The sequence below is a fragment of the Cavia porcellus genome, unplaced genomic scaffold (assembly GCF_034190915.1).
Source record: "Cavia porcellus strain 051 isolate PalLab524CR breed Dunkin Hartley unplaced genomic scaffold, mCavPor4.1 scaffold_17, whole genome shotgun sequence".
NCBI classification, from domain to species: Eukaryota; Metazoa; Chordata; class Mammalia; order Rodentia; family Caviidae; genus Cavia; species Cavia porcellus.
This window is the reverse complement of record NW_026947500.1, coordinates 6,877,948-6,902,330: the sequence shown is the minus strand read 5'-3', so window position 1 is coordinate 6,902,330 and position 24,383 is coordinate 6,877,948. Positions and strand designations below refer to the sequence as shown.

General features: G+C 33.3%; 1 protein-coding gene across 12 annotated transcripts in view; it reads right to left on the bottom strand.

Annotated features, from left to right (window-relative positions):
* The window catches only part of Nlgn1 (neuroligin 1), an 816,885-nt gene that overhangs the window by 92,976 nt on the left and 699,526 nt on the right, over positions 1-24,383 (bottom strand). The gene's annotated exons all lie outside the window — the stretch shown is intronic.

Here is a 24,383-nt window from a genome sequence, read left to right as displayed (position 1 = left end):
TTGAATGTTTTCTCTGATTCTTATTATCCAAAATCAGGTAAGGATGTTTCAGAACGTTGCAGTCCCTGTCCTGCACCTTACCTACGATCACACTGTAAAAAGGAAAGGAAATTACATCTTGTGAGTTAAGAACATTTTGCTGGCTACATTCACGTGCCTATAATTCAAGACCTCAGAAAGCTACAGCTAGTTTTCCTACTCATCCAGACCTCTCAAACCACGTTTCCCCTTTCATTAGGACTGAAACAGTCTATGAAAAAGTCTCTTTGGAGCACCTTCTTCTGTGTCTGTGGGTTGATGACGTAATGCGAAAACCCACCGTGGAGCCAGAGAGCGCTTGCTCAGCACCGGATCATTCGCGTGTGGCCAGCTGTGTAACGAGTGTGCCATCACTGGGACACCAGAGAAAAGCAGCTTTGAAGGAACTAAAAATCCCAACGTAAAGATCTGCTTGGATTTTTAAAAAAAGTTGTAGCAGTGTAAGAGGTCAGAAATCTTGATGGACGAATTGAATAGTACTTAGAGGTATCACAGAAGAGTAAACAAGTTTTCCATGTTCTGGTTCTTACACAAACTTACTTTCTATGTTAGAGGAGGATAAGTTTGCTGAGAGACACTGCATTTAGAAATGTCTGTGAATAGCGAATGATTTCAGAAAAAAAGAAACATTTCAAAGTGAGTAACTATAATCTGCACAGAGCACTACTTAGTGGATGTCGTAGTGTACTTAGTAAGGATGTTCAAATAGATTCATTATGGTAATTCTCTTAGTAAAGTTTAATGACATCTGTTCTCCACTTTAAGATGAGGACTCAGGGAACTTGAAAACACATAGCTAACGAACTGTAGGTAAAAGGCATAATTGTATGTCTCTGGAATCTCAATCCAGTATAGTAGAGTACACAAAGAACAGACTAGCATCTATCTTCCTCTCAGAACTAAGTGCCACTAGAAGGTACTAATTGATATACCTAATTTCCTGATTTACAAAAGACAACTAATGATCAACCAAGTTATAGAGGAACAGAATCTAAATAAAAGGTATCTCCCTTTTCCTATTCTCATTTCATCAGAGGCTGTCACAGTTCACTAGATGAAACTTTGGAAAGCTCATCTCTCCACAGGATGACAGGTCAGTCATGAAAGTGTTTTAACCTTCTCTCATTTCTTAGTGCAAATTCAGAGTCAGGATCCAGAGCCATTCCATAACTGAGGAGAATCATACAGCTCTTTCAGAGGATAAAAACGTAAATTGTAAGAATCAAGCTGTATTAAATTTAAAGAATCAATTACTCAATACACAATTAAATATAATTCGATTGATAGCAGCCAATTTTACAAAGCAGAACAAAAATAATGGCGTTAGTGATCATTTCTTAATGAGCAAAAAATTGTGAAGGAAAGGAAAAGTTGAGACTTAAAAATTTGGAGTCTCAAAAGTTGAAGAAGCACATTTTAGTTCACATAATTATTGAGCAAAATGTAGGTAATCAATAAGTATTTTTCACTCTTGATTCCCTTCATAAACTTCAAGAGGTACTATTTTTTCATATAGATCATATAGATAAAGTAATTATCCTCTCTAGGAAATATTGCCATTATGAGTTTTGAAACTCTGACAGTAATAGTTTCAGGTGCATTGTTTTTGATGTTATTGTATTTCTAAGCTATGCCCCTTTGGACTAAATATTATTCATTTAGTTTTCCATCAGAGATTTGGAGCTGATTTTACAGTTTTTTACTCAATTGAGTAGAAAAAAAGCAGAAAGCAAAGAGAAAACAAGAATATATATTATCAGGCTGTTCAAAATTAGGTCAATATTTTCTCTATGAAAGTGAAAAAATATACATATCCATTACATTTATATATTTATATATGTATAAATATATGTATGTGGAAATATTTATATATTTAAATATGCAAGTATTTAGCTACGAAAGCATATGCATTGATATAGATATACATGTATGACCTATGTTAAAAAATGACATTTAGTTATCGTCTTAAGAAGAAGCTAGTTTTCTGTGTTGTTATATTGATTCAAGAATGAAATTACAGACACAACTACATAGAGTTTCCTGTTGAGAATTGTAGCCAACATTTCAATAACATCCCACATAGGACTCTACAAGGCATGTTCACACATATTCTCATTTAAGGCTGCGTAAGAAGCAAAATACATCCCTGTCTACAGGACTATTGTGATGTGAAGATATTGGGGTTGGATGCTGTGTTTCAAGCAGTGTTTGGAGAAGATAATCTGGCAGCATGATATGGAATGACTAATAATTAGAGAAGTTAAACTAATGTCTCAGTGTTATGAGGCCTGACCTCAGACTGATGGCAATATCAACAGAAACAACTGTAATTAATGCAATTGCATACATTTGGCTAGGAATGAGGTGGTAGCAGGAGCCGAGAAGGGAATTTGATAGTTACTCTGAGACTGGGAGCCTTCGAGGTTCAAAGTTGACAGACCAGAGAGAAGAGTATGAAGCTAGTAGGAATGGATGATGGGCTCAAGGATCTGTTTGATATAACTAAATAGCAGCTCTGTACAACACCTGTTATCCATCACACATTCTACTCAAGTGCTTTACATTTGTTAACATAACCATCTTCTCACAAAAAACTTTATGTGGTAAAAGTCCAAGTTGACACAATTCAATGAAGTGAGAAACGCAAACTGTAGTTCTGGAACTTGACATTTACACACCAGAATAAACCATTTTGAATTTTTCAGATGTCATTGTTAGAGGACTCTATTACACTGTTCTGTAGATAGAAAGTGGGAATAAATATTTAGGTGAGCAAATAAAATATTCATATGCACAGGTTTATACCCTCCAGTCATCTTCTGCAAAGTACTTCACAGAAGTTTAAGGATGTCTATGAAGAAATGAAATATGAGAACTCCAAAAAACCTCTTGTGGGAATAAAAATGCTAAGTGAAAAAGTCATTGCTGAAATTCTCACTTTATTGTGATTAAGGAATTCATTGGAAGATCACCAACAATTTTAATAGCAAACAATGTTTATATTACTGATTACTATGATTATATAAAATAACCTTTTGGTTTTTGTTTTGCATGTTTTGGTTGGAGAGTGACAGAACTACTGAAGTGTTTAAGGCAAAATAATCCTCAGAATCTACAGGTGCACAACTGTCTAAAAATTGCTCAAAAAAAGTGAATGACAGAGTGAAGATATAGAAAAATATTAACATTTTTTAAAAACTGCATGAAGTTTTTTTGCATATTTATACTTGTCTGTAAATGTAAAACTATTTAAAAATACAAGTTAAAAGAGAGAAAAGCAATAGCTTCCCTTTGGAGAATTTGTGTGTATGTATGTGTGATGTGTGGGTGTGTGCTTTGGGGTTTGTGCTAGATAAAAGAAAAATAATCTATGCCAAAATCAAGAAACAAATGGAATGTATGCTTTGGCATAAAAAAGAAAATCCCATGAGAAATTGATTTCATCTTTCCCACTCCAAGGAATCATGAAATCATGTTGCTATGGATATAATGTTGCATCTAAAAGGGTGAAATCAGTCTCCTGTGGAATATGTGATGGGGGTCTATGAAAGCTTAGCATAACAAGAATAGTTGAAAAGCAGTGGCTAGTGGTTCACTGCTGAAAAGCTCATTGGAATTTCAAAGATGAGGGATAACAGGTGATAACTTACTTTGATGATTCTTGTACAAATAAATGGTGGAATTGGACCAGATGCTTAACTTGATTAACACATCAGCCTTTTAGCCTAGGGAACTTGTCTCTTGCTGCCTCTCAACATTTTTTTCTCTACTCTGTGATTTTCTCTTTGTAGACATTTCTTTGCCTTTTCATCTCTTTTTGAAAATTCCTTCCCTTACTGTCCTTTCTTTCTGCTTTTCATCACCCACCTACTGCTCTCTAGATTGTGTTTTTCTTTTGTATCTGGTACAAACATATAATCAGAATACATTGCACTTTATAAAATTGAGTTGTTGCATTAGTAAATACAGTGAGCCTTAGGATACTGTATTAAGAGCTGAATTTTTAAAAGGTCCTCAATTAAGAACTGCTCTTAAATTACTTGGATGTTGTCTTTTATTGACTACACTAAAAGTTTGCATTTGGTTGTTCATAATTGAGTAAATGTAAGCTTAATCACCTTGCTATATATATCCATGGTGGAAAAAAATCTCACAAATATCTTATTTCATAGTAAATAATCTCAGAGGGCCATGAATTCAGACAGCTGTGGATAAAGAATAGTTCATTCTACCTTCTTAGTAGTGTTCATTCCCTAGGGCACAGGCACAAATATTTTAAACCAGATGCAATGTTATGCAGTGCATATTGCATGAACAGCAGCCTGTTTCTGAGTTGACCTAGTTATTATTCAGTGAAAAATTATTTTCTATCCTGAAAAACAAAAATCGGTATGTCTCTTCAATATGTTTTGAAGACTTTAGAAACACAATTTGGAAAAAAAAGAGACTTTAAAACAAAAGGGTACTCAATAGTTGTGAATAGCTATCACACAATGCCTGGATAAACACCCAAAGTGGTGGGAAAGTAGTGGAGACCTAGGCAGGTGGTCACAAGGTGGAGTTTGAGAGTCAAGAATGGTGAGCTGGTGTCTATGTTAGGCCTTGATTGTTAACTAGTGTCATTTCCAACTTCAATACCTAGATCCTGCCTTGGTTCCCGTATCTAAAACTCTGACCCTTTACTGTATGAAACACATGCGTTGCTCAAAAGAAACTAGTATTCTAAATGAGTACTTCTCTAGCACTAATAATCATACTGTGAATTTTGCAAAGATGAGAATTATACTTCAGTAGATTCAAGTGATAATCTGAAATTCTGCATGTGTAACAAATGTGCCTGGGACTTCCTTTCCAGATACCTTCAATAGCAAGATTAAACCATAATGACTTTTCAATTATATTCTACTTTACATGGTCTCTAATGAGTGGTCTCTAATAGGTGTATGTTTGTAAATGTTATCTCCCCTTATCAGATTATCACATGATTTGGAATTTTTCTACTTATATTTTACTTTTCCATGCTATGCATTAGATTTCTAGATAAATAAAAGCTTTCAAGATTAGTATGTTTAGATAAATTTTACTTTAAATTATTTAATTTTCATAAACTTTGAGTACATTTTTTCTAGTATGAGAGAAACTCATATGTAAAGTTAGATTACCAAATTGGAAGCCAAATAATATCATTATTGGCTTGTGTTGAGAAAATATATTGAACAAGGTAAGAACACAAAATATACGCCATTTAATCTTAAAATTTTTGTATTTTAACCTTTTCTGGTGGGAAGAAATTATGTCAGCTACTGCTTGCGGGGAATTTCAAAGTATACTTTTAAAAATAGGTATTTGAATTACCTAAATTTATGAACAAAAGTTAAGAAAATGTTCAAAACATATTCATCACTCTTATTAAATAATATGAATTGAATGTGTCAGTAAGCAAAAGCATGTATATGATATAAAGTAACTAAACTTCCTATTTTCCTTAATATGATAGTATTTAAAATGTATAAGCAAAAAAGAAAAATGTTTTAAAGATGCAAAGACTACTGGCCATGTGTCTATGTTTTTAGGGAAATAAGCATGTTTTTCAGAAACATTCTTTAATATAAAAGTTCAAAAAAATCTTGTTCACAGCACTTTGATCAAAGTGGCTTTGCAGAAAAACATCCATTATCTCTGTGCACATCCACATATCCTGAGGTCTGACACTAATACGTGCTTTTCAAATTGTGTGTTACTGTAATATGCTATGAAAACATAGCACATTTGCATTTATTTAAAAATAGAAATATATACTTAAATACTTATAGAATATAAAGATATACAGTGTAATTAAGTACATATAGAATATATAGAGAAAATACATTACTTAAATACATACAAAATATATAAAATATATAATAATGTATGAATAATTATAGAATATATTTTATTTATAAAACATTATATATATATATATATATATATATAACACAATGAATATGGAGCATGTATCCCTAACTAAAGCTATAATCACCTATATGTAACAGTTATTTAATGACAATATATTATATAATTATTAAAATCATGATTTAAACATTTTCTTAAAATTTTATTTAAAAGGAAAAAGAGAAAAAAATAAACAAAACAAAGCGGTGTAAGGGTACAAGTAATACAGAATTACAAAAAAAAAAAAGTAAGAAATCACCAGTTAATAAATTACATATTATCATCTTAGAGATAGTTGCTCAAATCTTTAAAATTTATGCTGAGATATTTATGTTTCAAGGTAAGTGGTACTATCATACAGAAATAGAGTAAGTAAAGTTTGCATAATTTATTTGTTAGAATAGCTTTTCAATGTCATCTTTGAATATGTTTGTTTTAAATTTTGACATTAATTTATATTTTGGCAAATTTCAAAATTGCTTAATATACCAATTTACAAATTTGCATGCTATGCACTTTATCTTTTAAATATAAAGAAATTAAAGTAATATACTCATATGTTCTATATTATACAATTTTGGTTAATATAATCTTTGTAAATTATCTTTGATACATTAAACTTAGAATCATTCTCAAACTTACAATTTTATAGGAAACCTATTCTTGTCATTGAGTAATAATTACTTGTATAAAAACAAATGTGAAAGCAGTTTATGAAATTAAAAGAGGCATTAAAAGAACAAAACAAAACAAATCCAAATGCTAGGTCTTAAAGGAAACCCAGACAACAAGGATGAACATATTTTTGGGAAAAGCGCTGATTCCGACTGGAATATCTATCTCCTAGGCACCTTTCTCAGAGAATTAAGATGTTCAGGGACAAGATGTTAGAGCCATTTCTTGTAGTATTAAGGCAGTCAACTGGCTTAAATGGTATTCTTAAAATCACTTCTCAGCAAATAGCATGTCTCAGCCACTTTATACCCCATAAGAAGCTTACAGTGTAAGGCAGCAAGCATGAATTTTGTGTTAAAAAACTTTTAAAAACAACACTACTTTGAAGATAATGATACTTACTGAATTAATTATTGCTATTCTCTTGTTTTATGAAATTTTATTTCTTCATAAAATAAAAATAACATGCTAAGTTTTAATCTGTAATGTAAAACAGCAATATGATTTGCATTAAATAAACAAATGATAGGAAAAAAATCCACTTCTTCTGCCACTGATCTTTATTCGTTGACTACTTAAAGTTTGTAAATGTTTTCTTCATAGTATGTGTATTATGCTCCCAGAAATATTCAACCTGTGCTTCAAGTTGGCTTCCTGCCAGTGCATTGTATCATGGATAGGTATGTTAAAGTATTATAACTAGATTACAAATGAATATAAAACACTTGGTAGGAACAAACCGTTAAAGGTCCTATCTGTTTTGCAGCACTTACGGAAAGGATTTCACAAGGATCTGCTTTGCTATCTGGAGATAACGGCAAAGGCACACACTTCTGTGTTTGCCACTCTCATCTCCTTATTCCTTTTTATACTTCTTTATCCACTTTGCATGCTGCTGCTTATTTTTATTGTAATTTATGCTACTTACCACCGCTACACTATCAAGCAACTCTAGTCAGGGAGACATTTCTCTTGTCTGAAAATGAGAATTAAATGGCAAAAAAATCCATTACACCCTTAGTAACCATGTTACTTGACATATCATTGAAACCTGAAAAACATACCACTATGGTTTCCTCTATTGTCTAATGAAAGTTTGCAAGCATATTTTCACTATATATTGTTCACAAATGCTTCATTGTCCCCTGATAAATGGTCTGTAGCAAATCTCTAAAATTTTCTCTCACAGTACTACAGCTTAAAAGATTCATACCATCAAACACGGCACCTCAAAGCCTAATGTCTACTCTCCAAATTTCAAATACTGTAGCTTAATAAAAATTTAAAGAGTCCAAGCTTCTCTCTAGGGAGCAGCTGTCAAGCCTCTCTTAAAAGAAAGAAACATAAACAGTCTCTACCTAGAGTATCAATGTCTTGTCTTTGAGAAAGACATAGTAAGGGCAAGCATTTTTTAATAGAAAAAATTCAGTTTATGCTATTTGATGTTAATGTGAAGGGCTTTTGATCTTTTTGTAACAGTGTATCAAAAACAAGGCATATATCTCAGATATATTTATGAAGAGAAAATTAAAATCTCCATATATAATGTACATAAGCATATGTATCTACATATCCGTGTACATACTTAGCTGTCCATATATTTTATTTTGGGGACAAAATAATTTTTTTTCCTTAGCTATCTTCACAGTCAATTTTTGATGCAAAGTCTGATTTATCTTGTTCAGAGCTATTGCATTGAGTCATGACTGCCCTGGAGACAAAACATAGCTCATTTTAGTTCCGCAGCATTTCATATTTTCCTCTCCTCTCAATACGTTTCATGAATGATTTTTCATTTACAGTTTCCAGTTCAGTAAAATCCTTTGCAATAATATTCCTTCATAAATGCTTGATCTGAAAAGTCCTGTGTAGAAAAAGCCAAACACTTTATGTCACCTGTGTAACAATTTATTTGAGGATACAGCCTTAAACTAAATTGGAAACATTGCTCTTTTCTTCCATAGAAATATAATTCTGTTTTTTCCATTACAGCCTAGTAAAGTGTATTTGTATTATTAGTTTAAATATTAAATTTATTTAAAATCATTTTAATATAGATCTTTAAATAAATAAGTATAAATTATCAACTTGTACATCCAGAATGTCTTGTATTGACATCTGCTTTGATAAGGAAAACAAAATAATAAAAATTGTTAGAGAAAATATCATTAGAAACACAGTCGACTTCTCAACACAAACCCTCAAGTCAAGAAGAGTTTGGAGTGAAGTATTTCAAGTCCTGAAAGAAAACAGCTTCCCACCTGCATTAAGGTAAGCTGCAAAATTAATGGAGAAATAAGATACCTCTAAGAACAACTGAAGAAATTCAGGATCATCAAATGAAACCTATAAAGAATACTGAAAGATATTCTAGATAGAGATTAAAAATAACCTCAATTCCAAGAACAACAGAAAGAAACCAAGAAGTGCAAAGAGTTAAACTGAGGGGGGAAATCAGGAATCAATAACTGAAAAATAACAATGAAAAAGGTAAGCCCATACATATCACTTATGACCATCAAATTGCCTCAATTCACCAATCAAAAGAAACACAATGGCAGGATGGATCAAGAAAGATTTAGCAATATTCTGTGTACAAGAAACACATTTAACTCAAAAAGAAACTCTTACAGAAAAAGTCAAAGAATGAAAAATAATACTCCATGCAACAGGAACCCAGAAAAATGCAGGGGTAGCTATTCTGTTTGCAGACAGTGTGAGTTTCAAATCAATAATGATCAAAAGAGATAAAGAAGGTCACTACATACTTGTTAGTGGAAAATTTCAAAAGGGAGAGATAACATATATATATATATATATATATATATATATATATATATATAGCAAATATGGGAGCACCAAACTATATAAGACAAATATTAATACACATGAAAAATAAAATAAGGAATAACACAATTGTAATGTGGTAACTTAATACTCCATTATCACAGAGAGAGAGATGAATGAGATAAAAGTCAGCAAAGAAATAACTGAATTGAATCAAATGTGAGAACAAATGGATTCAGTAGATATTTACAGAGTGTCTACTTACTGTGTATTCTGATGTTAGGGACTTTAACACCCATTTTCACAAACAAATAGATCAACTAGATCAAAAATCACAAAGAAATAAGAAAATTGAACCAAACATGTTTAGAAAATGGACTTAGTAGAAGTTTATATAGTGTTCCACCCAACAACATCATAACACACATTCTTCTCAGCTGCACATGAGATTGCCTTTATAATAGACCATATACTAGCTAATAGAACTCACTTAAATAAATGTAAAAAGGGAAATTATTCCATGCATATTGTATGACCATAGAGCAGCAAAATTATAAATTAATGACAAAAACCACAAAAACTCCATAAACACATGAAAATTGAATAATATTCTCCTGAACAACAAGTCATGGATGAAATTAAAGAAGACATTGAACAATGTCTATGATCAAAAGAAAATACAAATACAACTTACAGGAACCTATGGAACACAATGAAAGCATTGTGAAATATAGTGGTGAATTCTCACATCAGGAAAACAGAGTGAACACAAATAAACAACATAATGCTGCACCTCAAGATTCTAGTAAAAGAAGAACAAGCCAAGCTCAAAACCCAAAGAAGAGAGGAAAATATAAAGATCAGAGCAAAAATTAACACAACTGAGACTAAGTAAACAATACAAAGAATTAACGAATCAGAGTTGCTTCTTTGAAAGAATAAACAAAATTGATAAACCCCTACTCAACCTTATCAAAAAAGAAAAAAATACCTCAAATTCATGCAGTGAGGAATGCAAAGGGTGAAATCACTGTGGATCCTGTGGAAATTCAGAAGATAAAATACTACTTTGAAAATCTTTACTGTCATACAATGGAAATCATGGAAGAAACTGACAGATTCCTAGAAACATACACATTAAGAAAGTGGAATCAGACAGATATAAAAATTCTGAATAACCCAGTATCAGTTAATAAATTGAAAACATACTTAAAAACTTACCAAAAAGAAAACCCCAGGTCCTTATGGATTCAGAGCTAGATTCTACAAGAAATTTAGAAAATATTTAATACTCCTCAAACTCTTTAATGAAATTATAAGCGGATCAGTTCTCTCTGAATCATTCCTGAAGGCAAGTATACCAAAGCCAGAGAAAATCCCAACCAAAAAGAAAAATTAGAGGCTAAACTTTTTAATCAACATGGATGCAAAAATCCCCAAAAAAGTCCTACAAGTAGAATGTAGCAAATCATCAAGATTATATACTGTGACCAAGGGGATTCATCCCAGAAATGAGAGGGTGGTTCAACATATGCAAATCAATAAATGTAACACACCATGTCAACAGAGTCAAAGACAAATATCACATGATCATTCATAAATGTAGAAAAGGCTTTGATAAAGCTCAACAATCATTCATGATAAAAACTCTACAGAAGATCAGAATAGATGGTCTTTACATCAATTTGAAAAAGCTGTCTGACTAAATGGGGAAAAAACTGAAAGTTTTCACTCTATAATCAGGAAAAACACAAGGATGTTCACTATCACCACTCCTATTCAATACAGTTCTGGAAACATTAGCCAGAGCAATTAGACAATAGAGAGAAATAAAAAGAATAAGAAAAGAAAGTAAGAAGTTAAATTATCATTCTTCAAAGGTGACATGATACTCTACACAGAAGACCCCAGAAACTTCACCAAAAGACTTCCAGATTCAATAATCAAATTCAGTAACATTGGTACATACAAAGTCAACACTCAAAAATTGATAGCATTCCTATACACAAAGAACAAATTCATTAAGAGGGAAACTAGGGAAACCATGCTCTACACAATAACAGCCCCTAAAATGAAATACTTAGCAATCAGTCAAAGAATGTAGAAGATCTATAGATTGAAAATTACAGCACCCTGAAAAAAGAAACTAAACAGAATATCAGAAAATGGATAGGTACCCCCACTTATGAATAGGAAGAATCAGCACTGTGAAAATGGCTGTACTCCCAAAACTGTTTAGATAGATTTAATGAAATCCTGATCGAAACACTATTAACATACCTCAAAGATATAAGGAAAACATCCTTAAAATATAGTTGGAAAGTGAAGAAAACTAAAATAGAAAAGAAAATCCTGGACAACAAAAGCAAGGCAGAAGACATTACAACCCCTGACTTGAAATTATACTACAAAGCTACTGTGATAAAATCAACATGGCACTTGAAAATAAAAACTAAGAAACAACGGAAGAGAATAGAAAATGCAGACACACTGAGCCACATTATTTTTGACAAAGGGGACAAACATATTCACTGGAAGAAAGATAGTCTCTTTCATAAATGGTGCTGAAAAAACTGGCTTTCCAACATGTTGAAGACTAAAACCAGACCCATGCCTATCACCATGCATTGAATTCTAAATGGATCAAAGATCTAAATATTAAAACAGAAACATAAATCTACTAGAAAAGAAAGTAGATTAAAATCTTGAAGACATAGAGGTAGACAAAGAGTTCATGAACAGAAACCAAGTTGCATGAGAAATATTTCAAAGAATCAACAACTGGAATCTCATCTTACTAAAAAGTTTTGAACCTAAAAAGAAATCACCAACAGAATGCAATGAAAATCCACAAATTGGGGAAAAATTAATGTATTATCCCTCAGTTAAAGGACTTCTATCTAGAACATATGAAGACTTAAAAAGGGAATCAGTTCCCCCAAATTCAGACTCAACCCAAAAATGGGCATCTGAGATAAATACGCTTTTTTCAGATGAAGAAATACAAATGGCATATAAATGTATCAAAAAGTTCAACATCATTGATCATTCCAGAAATTCACATTAAATCAACAGACATCCCTTCTCCCCTTCAGAAATAGGTATTGTCAAAATATCTTCCAATAATAAATGCTGGCAGGGAAAAAAGAATCCTTCTCCACTGTTGGTGGGAGTATAGACTGATGCAACCACTGGGAAATCAGTTTGGAGATTTCTCAAAAAAACAAAAAACAAAAAACAAAAACAAAACTAGGACTAGAGGTCCCATTTGACCAGTTATTCCTCATCTGGATATTTTTTTCCAGAAGAATTGAAAGCATCATACCACAGAGATATATGTGCACCAATACTTATAACAGCACAATTTCTGATAGCTAAATCTGGAGAACAACCCAAAAGCCCATCAACCACGGAATGGATAAAAAATATGTGGTATTTGTTTATAACCAAGTACTTCTCAGCTATAAACTTGAGGTTTTATAGGTAAATGGATGCAACTTGAGACCACACTCATAAGTGAAACAAGTGAGACTCACATACATAAACATTGTATTGTCTTGTTGCTGTAAAAAACTGAAAGAGTAAGTAGGGGCCAAATGTACAATAGATATTGTGAAAAACGGAAGGAGAAAAAGCTGCTAAAAAGAAAAGAACGGGGGATGCAGAGCAAAGATGGCAAATAACAGCTGGCTACAGAGGCTCTCTGATATAGTCAACTTAGAATTCAACATCCCTCCCCCCCCCAAAAAAAAAAAAAAACTAAAGTGAGAAGAACCAATCAAACATACAGTCCTGGTGCTATTATTGGAACAGCTGAAGGTTCAGTGCTCCCGCAGCAGCTGGTGACTTGCTGAGCCGTCTAAAGTCCTGCCGCTTTGACTCACTGGTGGTGCAGTTACATTGAGCTCGGGAGTCAGCGAGCCAAATAGACAGCTGAGCTGGCAGAGTGTCTGCTCAACCTGTGGTGAGTGATGGAGTGGAGCCATTCCACAGAAAGGGGGCCTCTGACATTCTGGGACCAGGCAGGACTTGCAAGTACAAAGGGCAGCAGTGACTTCAGTCAATTGTTCCCTTCCCAAATGGGATTGGTGGAGTGAGCTAGGCCTGGGTCATGCAACTTGACTGAGACCCAATAGGTTATCTGAAATCCATTCCCTAAGCAGCAGGGCACACTAGCGGATTGGGGACCCTTCCATAGAGAAGGAGGCTTCAGCAGAGGACATACTCGGACTGGGCAGTGAAGCCTCGGAAGTTTGACTGACCCAGAGGGGAGGCGGTGCACAGTAATACAGTGCAGGCCTCAGCAGTTTGACTGATGTGGAGGGGAGGGGCCAGTATACACTGTCCCTGTCTGCAACTTCCAAGCACACTGCAGTGGGAAGGGTCATCTAGCCAGCGTGCTTCAGAAGAATTGTGACCAACAAAGAAAGAAACTGGGGCCTCCTGGAAGAAACAAAAAAGATGGGAAGAAGAAGCAACAAGAAAAAGTCCCCAGGTCCCAAATCTGAGAACACTGATGCAGGACAGGTAAGTACAAAGGAGAATGAGAACAGCAAACATGCTATATCAGACACGCATCAGTGGACATAAAGAGATATCTTCGGTACCTCAGAGATGAGTTCAAAAGTGAAATATTTAGCTAAGGAAAGCAAGATATAAAAAGATAAATGAAAGAGATGCTAAGCACCCCTGAATCAGACACAGACAGAATTAGGGAGGAACTCAAACAAAGGAGAGAACCATTTGATGAAGAATATAAAAAAATATAGAATACATGAAGCAGATTCAAAGAGATTACCAGGTAATTTAAAAACTCTATGAAAAGATGGCAAATCAGCTTGAAAGAAACTAAGGATAGATTATAGAAACTAGAGGACAGTTTTGCAATGTGGGATTATGAAAGGCAAAAACCTTCTAAAAATAACAAGGAAACAAGCAATAATAATACAAAGGCTAGAAAATGACAAAAGGATCTATAACAAAAGGATTCTTTATTCTAGAGAATAAAGAATGTGAATAAAGAAGCTGGGATACAAATAAAGGAACTACAAAGATTATTCACAGAAATAATTAAGGAAAACTTCCCAAACATAGGAAAAGGAAAAGATATTCTGATATATGAGGCATACGGAACTCCAGCCACCTACAACCAAAACAGAGCTACAACTAGGCATATAATAATCCAGATCCCAGAAATTCAAGATAAGAACAGAATATTAAAAGCTGTTAGAGACAGAAACAGATCACCTACAAAGGAAGGCCCATCAGAATAATGGCAGACTTCTTGAAACAAACCATCAAGTCAAGAAGAGCCTGGAGCAAAATATTCCAAGCCCTGAAAGAAAATAACCTCCACCCCAGACTGATATACTCAGCTAAACTGTCTCTAGAAATTAATGGAGAAGCAAGATGCTTTCAAGACAAAGAGAAACTTGGGAAATTCACAACCACCAATCCAACACTATAGAGAATACTGCAGGACATTCTAGAGAGAGAAAAAAGTACTAGGATTCCAGGAACAATGGCAGAGAGGTCTCAATGAATGGAACAGAAAAAAAAATGAATAAGATAAGCAGACAACTGACGGCAAAAAAAAGAGCATAACAGAAATGAGGCAGAGAAGGTTGGTTATAATCTCTAATATACATGGCCTTAATACACTAAATTAAAAAAAAAAGAACCACACGTTGAGTAGATCAGGAGGCAGGGTCCACCAAGATGCTATTTATAGAAAATATAATTAACATTAAAAAAAGTACATGGGCTGAAATCAAATATGAGAAAACAATGCTCCATGTAACAGAGAACCAGGGAGTAGTACGGGGCAACTAGACAAGTATTTGTGGATAGGTTAGAAAGAGAGGATTTAATAGATAAAGGAATTCAATTAGAGATCAAGTCCAGGATAGAGAAGGTTCGGAACCAATTAGGTAAATAGCAGGTTGCCACCCCCCCCAATTTAAAACCAAGGGTCTTGGTGAGACCCAAAAATTCACAGTGTACCCTTCAGAAGAGAAAAGGGAGGGAGAGTCTTAAAAGAGATGGCAGAAGATATTGTTAATAGTGTATCAGGATTTAAAACCCACATTACTCACACCACTCTGCTTAGATAGATTTTATTCTTTTTTTTTTTTTTTGATAGTTTTTATTCTGTCCCAGTTTGTCTACTTGCATTAGATTTGAGGGCACAGACATCTATCCCCAAAACACCAGGGTATAGCACAGTAATCATGTTTAATTTCCTTTTATCTTAATCTGGAGTCCTGTATGGTTTATACTGTTTTATCATGACTGATCTTAGTTAAAATTGGTTTGTTTTATTGCTGTTTGGTATCAACAGATTTTATTCAAAACTTATATGATTGGAGTCTGGAAGAACATGGCAGATAGAAAGCAGCAGCTTCGGAGGCTCGCTGAGAAACAACACTTGAAATCCAGGAATGGTACTGGGAAGGAAGTCCTAGGCAAGGGGGGATATTCTTTGCTGACCCAGGAATGAACTAAATTAAGAGAAACCAACTGGAAACACAATCCTGGTGATGCAGCAGGAACAGATAAGGTCTCAGCACGGAAGCCGGACCCCGAGCCACTGGAAACTGTGATTTGAATTTCCTGCAGCCACTGCTGCTTCCCGGTCGGCATAGCAGGGAGAGACGCATGAAGGCTCTGAGAGTGGGAAGCGCTGAATGGAGTTGAGAGGGGGACTGGCCAGGTGCCCTGCATCGACCTACAGTGAGTGAGCGGATTGGGGACCCTTCCATAGAGAAGGAGGCTTCAGCAGAGGACATACTCAGACCGGGCAGACTTCCTGGAACTAGATGCTGCAGTGACTTCAGTTACATATCCCCCACTCAAGTGGGATTGGTGGGGAGTGGCTGGCCTGCGAGATGATGCTAGCTGAGACCCAGTAGGCTAGCCCAACCCAGGTCCCAGCACCTGGAGGTGCACCCTAGAGGTGAAGCCTTCAGTAGGTTGACCTGGAGGGGTGGGCCCAGCATAGACTGCCCAGGTCTGTGTCTCCCTGGTGCGCTGTGGTGGGTGGGAACACCTAGCCAGAGCAATTCAAACAGACTGTGGCCGACAAGGAAGGAAGCTAGGCCTCCTATATATGCTTATATATAATGAACAAAGAATATGGGAAGAGGGAGCAATAAGAAAGGGTCCTTGGCCCCCAATCCTGAGAAACATGCAATAGCAAACACGGCACCAATAGATATACATGCACTAATAGAATACGTGAAGCAGGTTCAAAGAGATTACCAGGAAAATAAAAACTCTATCAAAAACTGGCATAACAGCTTGAAAGAAACTAAGGATAGATTTCTGAACTGGAGGGCAGATTTGTAATATGGGAGCATGAAACAAAAACTTCTTAAAAATAACAAAAAAACAAACAGCAACAATAGAAAGGCTAGAAGATGATAAGAGGATCTATAACTTAAGAATTAAGAACATAAGAGAAGAAGTGGGAACACAAACAAATGGACTACAAAAGCTTTCACAGAAATAATCCAAGAGAATTTCCCTAACTTAGCTAATGGTAAAGATACTCAGATATATGAGGTATACAGGACTCCAGCCACCTACAACCCAAACAGAGCAACACCCAGGCATATAATAATCAAAATTCCAGAAATCCAATATAAAAACAGAATATTAAAAGCCATCAGAGACAAGAAACAGATCACTTACAAGGGAATGCCCATCAGAATTACAGCAGACTTCTCCACACAAACCATCAAATCACGAAGAGCGTGGGGCAAAATAATTCAAGCTTTAAAAGATAATAACCTCCAGCCACGATTGATATATCCTGCAACAACTGTCCCTAGAAATTGATGGAAAAACAAGGTGCTTCCAGGATAAAGAGGAACTAGGGGAATTTGCAACCACCAATTCAACTCTACAGAGAATACTGCAGGATAGTGTAAAAAAGGAAAATACCAAGATGCCAGAAACAGTGGCAGAGAGGCCACAATGAATGGAGCAGAAAGCTAAATGAAGAAGACAAACTGACAGCAAACAACAGAAAAAGAGCTCAACAGAAATGAGGCAGACAAGGTAGGATGGTAGGTACAGCTATTTTGGAGAAAACAAGACATCATAATAGCTAGTGCTGATTTAATATCATCTTGTTTTGAAGTCCATCAAATTTGTATTCTTCTGTCTCCATCAGTATTAAAAGGTTGTATCTTATTGGATTTTATTATATATGATAATATAAGCAAAAACTTTTATACACAAGGAGTTTATATGAAAACCATTGTTCATTTTCTGTTAATTGGTTCTAAATACCTTGTAATAATGTTATTCTCTTGAATGGTTTTATATTGTCTTGATATGTTTGGTGCTACAGTATACAAAGTTATACTCAAGGATTTCAAGGAAAGAGACACTATGGTAACTATTTTTATGTCAGGATATCTTGTGGTGAAACACTATTTTGCTTAAATGGTTATGATTTGACCTGTGCTGTTCTGTTGTTATGCCATCTTTTATCTCAACCCCCCCCCTTTTTAATTATTTATTTTTTCTTTTTTTTTAATTAAGGGAAAAATAAATAAAAATAGCAGGATACATTATAGTAACCTACTTTGCTTTCCTATTAACTTGATTTGAAATCCTGTATTGCCCTCACCATCCTGTTTTGACTGATTTTCCTCTATTCTGCTTTGCTTGATAGTACCAAGTTCGAAAGTATAGGCAAAACTGTGAAGACAATAAGATTCATTATGACGCCCATTCTGGTTGACTATTATTTTCTTTTAAAATCCTGTAATGTCTCCAATCCTTTGGTTTTATTCTTTACTGTTTAGTTCAATTTTATTATAACTGCCAATTCTTCTTAAAATAGCAAGAGGCAGTATGGTAACCATTGTTGACCACCTTATATTTTGTTTTTACATTATCTATTATGTCCATTCTTTTGATTTGACTGACTCTGTTCTGATATGTTGCATTTGGTTTTACTCTCTTCAAAAAAAAGTAATAAGAACTGTGGGAGTAATAAAACCCAAAATGTGTAGTTGTCATTGTACAAAAGCAAAGAAAAGAAAGTGCTCTAAAGGTTAAAACTGCATATATGTTTAAGTGTGTAAGATAGATAACCATATTACTGAGTGTTTTTTGGATCATTGAACAAAACTGTTTGCAGTCTCACTGTTTTTAAGTCCATTTTATATGCTTCAATCTTGTAACTTGAACAACTATTTCTAAGATGAAAAATGTAATCTATTAACTAGTGATTTCTTAGTGTTTATTTTTTAAATTTTGTATTACTTGTACCCTTTTTCTGTTTTTTTTTCTTTTTCTCCTTAAATAAAAAAAACTGATATGATCGAAAGTATCAAGTCTGAGAGTGTAGACAACTACACTGAAGATGACAAGACTCTACAATACACATTCTGGTTTGATAACTGCCTGTTTTTGAAGTTTTACACTATATATAAAGTTGTGGTTTTATTAATACTGTTATGTACTGATTTATTCAATTATACTATGTCTGATGATATAGCCAATTCTATTGAAGATAACAAGAGACAACATAGGAACTATGGTAGAACTCCTTGTAAAATGGACTTATATGTCTTTTTCATTTCATGTGTTTATAGGAATATGTTTTATTTTGTCTTGTTTTGTTGTTTCTCCCTCTAATATTGAAAGAATAGAAATACATGTTAAGACTCATGCATGTGTAGAACCTATAAACTGTTTATGAGAACTGATCTTATGACACATGAAATGAACAGAGACTTTGAAGAAAAAGAGACACTAAAGTACCCAGTGCTCATCCTAGAGTGTCATAATGTGAATCCCAGCAACAGTATTATTCTTTGTTCAGAGTAATATCAGCCTGCTTGGGTTTGTTCAATCTCAACATAATTGAAGATATGGATAACAGCATGTGTACTTAAGTGTATAGGATTGATAACCATATTTGTAACAGATATAATAGATAGTTGGACAGAACTGGTTACAGTCTCATTGTTTGAATCCCCACTTTATATGGTCCACTTTAGTATCTTGAATAACTATTTGTAAGAGGACAATCTGTAATCATCAGCTAGAGATTTCTTACTGTTTATTTTTCTCTTTGAAAATACGTGTTATTTCTACCTGTTTTCTGTTTTCTTTAGTCTTTCTTTAAATAAAATTTTTAAAAAAGATACTATAGTATCCAGTGCTGATCCTGGAGTGTCATGATGTGAAATTCAGAATACTATTATTCTTTGTTCAGAATGACTTTAGCCTGCTTTAGTTTGTTTAATCTCAACATAAATGAAGATATGGATGTATGTTTAAGTGTATAGGATTGACAACCACATTACTAAGTTTTTGTTGGATAGTTGAACAGAACTGTTTGCAGTCTCGCTGCTTGAATTCCCACTTTATATGTTCCACTTTTGTATCTTGAACAACTATTTGTAAAAGGACAGTACGTAAACATTAACTAGTGATTCCTTACTGTTTATTTTTTCTCTGAACATATGTATTATTTCTACCCATTTACTGTTTTGTTTGGTCTTTCTTTAAATAAAAAAAAAAGAGAAAAGAACAGCTAGGTTTGGGTAAAGGAGAAAGAAAAACTATATATATATGTATATATATATATATATATATATATATATATATATATATATGATAGATAATTAATTACACTAACATTCTCTATTAGTTTATCAAAAAGAATGACTTTTGCTTCCATTGTTTCATAATTGTTTCATGATCATAATTTGTCAACTTTAAAAATAACAATATGTAATATATTAATCATTACTAATCTGTTATTTTGTTTTGAAATTCTGTATCATAGTTTTTATTCTTTCTGTTTTAAAATTTAAAAAGTGTCTGATTAAAGTTTTAAAACTTTTGCAGTTCAAAATGCAAATTTATTTTTAATATATCATACAGCCTACTGTTGTTTATTATAATGACACAGTCTTTAACTCAACTTAAATTTAATGCAATGAAAAATATTTTAACTGTTTCCTATTTAAAAATCTATAAAAGGCAAGATTAAATGTGAGTGTAATTGTTAAGATAGAGTTGATTATAGACTAAAATAGTTCTATAACATCTTAATTTAGACTCGATGTAAGAAGTGCTATTTCCAATAGTATTTGTTTTGTATGTAAACTGCACACATATGTGTACCTACAAGTACTTTAAAAGTGTGTATGACTATTGCTGCCTTCTCACTTTTTTTAATATCTGAGAGAAATTGAGGGCAAAACTATGCTTGACATATGACTTTTATTTTACTAGATACACTCCTCAAATTGATCATAGTCTTAAAACATGCAATTGTAATATTTTGTTGAGATTGAGACTTGCGGTAAATTCTATCAAGTGCTGAGGAAGAGACTGATTTGGAAATGATGTGTTAGAGCTTCACCTCTTGATGTACCATTTAAATTAAGACTTACAGACTAAGAAAGTAGTGGATAGAGGAGCCTCTTTGCCTATGTGGAGGACGTGAGTAGTTTTAAGGCTTCTTGGAGCATAGAGAAAATGATAAGAAGCAGATGACATTGGAAAAATAGACAAGGGCTGTATATGCAGAACTTTGTAGGACTAGCAAAACAATAAGATTTTTATATATTTTAATGCACAAAAAGCAATTGGAGACCTTTAAGTAGATAAATTAAGTAATTTTTTGAACTTTAAAAAATGACCATTATCACAGCTACATAAATAGATGGCACACAAAAGTGCATGATATAGAAGGATCATATTTAGCTTTCTTAGCTGGGGTGAAATAAAAATGGTTTCCCTGTATGATAGCTTTCACCAGATGCTCTGTGGGTATTATGCTTAGTTGTAAATAATATCTTAAGTTAATATAATCGAAAGTTAAATTACCATTCATCTTTAAATATTTTATAGTTTTAGTAAAATTGAGAACTTACATTTTATCTAGGTGAAGAACCTTAAAACTGCTGAATATCATTCATATATACTTATGCATATAGCTGGATATACATAAATGAACATATAGTTTTTAAAATTTATGAACATTATATGGTACATTTGAGATAATTTTAGACAAAACATTTTCTTCAAATATTTTACAGATTTTGTTACACAACTTTTATTTCTTGCCTCTGTATTTTGTATTTCAACAAAATTTTAAAAATCAGACTTGTGTTAGTTAACTGCTTTTAAATCTTATTTGTGAGTAAAATGCCTTAATAAAGTTCTGATATTTGAACAGATATATAGAAGTGTTACTGAACTTAGCCTGTTTACTTAAAAAAACTATTTTCTATTTATGTTATGAAGTAGAAAAATGCAATATGAATGCTCATAGTATATTTTTTCAGCTAATTTTCAACTCAGGCATGGAATTATGAAGTAAATCTTGTTCATTTTTAGCATGGGACTAGGAGAGGAACTCTGTCCCATGGACTTTAGCAATATCCAACTTTTGCCTAATTTACAAATGTTTCAGGCAGCACATTTGGTTTAAATCAGCCAGTCTTTACTTCAGAACCTTTGTAGAGCAAGGATACACAAATGAAACCCATCAACATAACACAATGATCCAAATAAATCTGCACCAAGCTGTGCAAGATTTCTGAAGGTTATGTAAAGATTTACAGAGAACAAATAGCAATTCATGGGAATGTAGTCTGTCTGTGATAAGTTCTTATGAGTAATTTATTTGGGATATAAATAGGTTCTAGCTTAGAGACCTGAGGACAAGTTCACCTTCCAAGGAAATGCAAACCCATATTATGGCAGAGATATCAGAAAACGTTTCAAATATCATACATATATCCAACACGTTTCCATAAACAACAGTAGCTAGCACAAAAGCCCACAGAGGCAATCAGGAGGTAATGAAGGAACAGGGTAAAATTTAAGAATATAATAAGAACAAGATTATAGATAATTTATTGATACTAACATTTCTATTAACAAATTTTTTCATAAAATATTAGCCTGTATAAATGCTGTGAGTTAAAACAAGAGGGTACACAGGCCAGGAGTGCTGTTGAACATCCTGCAGCTCACAAGACAGCCCTCCATATCAAGGTATGTGTTTTTCACAAAGCATTTGCAGTAGTGAGACCTCCATATAGGGAACATTTGTTTTGCCATCAGTTTTGCTAAAACACATTAATGTTGCTATAAAAAAGAGCAGGGGCAGAGTTCATTTTTGTAGATGTTAGTATATATTTGCACCATTTTCAATACTTCAGAGAAATAACAAAGTTTCTGTGGAAGGAATTTTCTAACTTACTGTGCTTTCTACCATGGTGACTATATTTTGTTAATTTTCAATGGTAAAATAGTAGAAGCTAGGATAAAGTTTTTTTCTGAAAAGGGTTTATGATAGAATTGATTATCAATTAATAATTGTTGAAATTAATATGTTATTGACTAAAAATACTTAGGTTTAATTACAGAAAAACATGATGTTATAAGTCACACTTGACAAAAATGTGATATCTGTGGAATTCAAAATGTTCTCCTTTTTTATGTCTACATATTCCAAAGCTATCAAACAAATTTAACACAAACCTCAGTGATGTGCTTATCTAATTTTCCATGGTATCTAATTCTGTTTTCTTTACTTGGATTCTTTATTTTTATTATCACCTATCACTTGTTGTTCTAACTTTAATTTGTAAATCATTTCAAATATTAATAGAAGATTTGGTTAACATTTTAAAATTTAATTCATATTTCAATAGTCACTAGTGACTATAATATTTCCATAAAGAGATGATAGCTTTGATGATAGTCACTAGTGACTATAATATTTCCATTAAAGAGATGATAGGTTTGATGGTAAGTTCATAAAAATAAGAATTTAATTATACAGAGTAGGTGATATAACTCTGGTGTCTGATGCCTACCTGGCAAATACTAGGTCCTAAGTTTGAATCCCAGTACCACACACACCATACACACACACACACACACACACACACACACACACAGAATTTAACTATGCTTACCTTCAAAGATTCTTAAAATTTGATGTACAAATACATAAAGATGTGTAGTAACTCATAAACAATGTAGAGGCATTACAAGATAGGAATTGACTAACGTTCAAAATATAGAAATTAGTTTTCTTTAAGAAGTCAAAGTTTATGAAGGCTTTGGATTAAATTTGGCTACTGAATTATAATTTAATAGATGAAGTCAGAAGAAAAGTATCTTTAAAAGGAGTAACATTGGATGATTTAGAATTAATAGAAAAAAACTGACTTGGGGTTATAATGCTTCGTTTTTTGAAAAATTTCTTGGTAGTTTATTTAGTAGTTCTGCTTAGAACACATTTTTGTGATTCAATTTTGGCCAAGCATGAGGGGTGAATGTAATGATACTCTGAAAATTTTTTCTCCTATTAAATGTAAAGTGAGAGAGCTAGATAAGATCATGCCTGGTTGATGAAGTTGTGACTTGATACCCTTTTCTTTTCCTGCTAAGAACTCACTTACTGTGTCTGGGAAAAAGGAGTATTCTAACTGACAAAATGCTCCGATGTGACTGCAGAATTAGTACATGTAGAAGAGTTGGAAATCGTGTATTCCTCTGCAGTTTACACCTGGCTTGAGAGACCTGAGGAAGGTCTATGGTAATAGATATAATTGTGGAAATTTGTACTATAAGTAATACATCTTTGCTTTACTATTGCATCAATCATATTTATATTGGGTGAGGTAGATAATAAGTGCTAGGTAAATGTTTGATAAATAATATGAAATAATGAAGTCACACAGACACTTATAGACTTTGGTAAAGTGTAATGGGTTACCGTCTTTCATTCCTAGTAAGTGCTATTCAGATTTATAGTGAGTAAAATTTCTTGGACTACATGTAGAAGTATAGCTAGTGTATTCATCAAAAAGGTACTTAAGTGGGAAGACACAATTAAGTGCTAGTTTGCAGTTATGCAGTTATGTTTGATTATGATGTTCAAAATGGATTTAAAG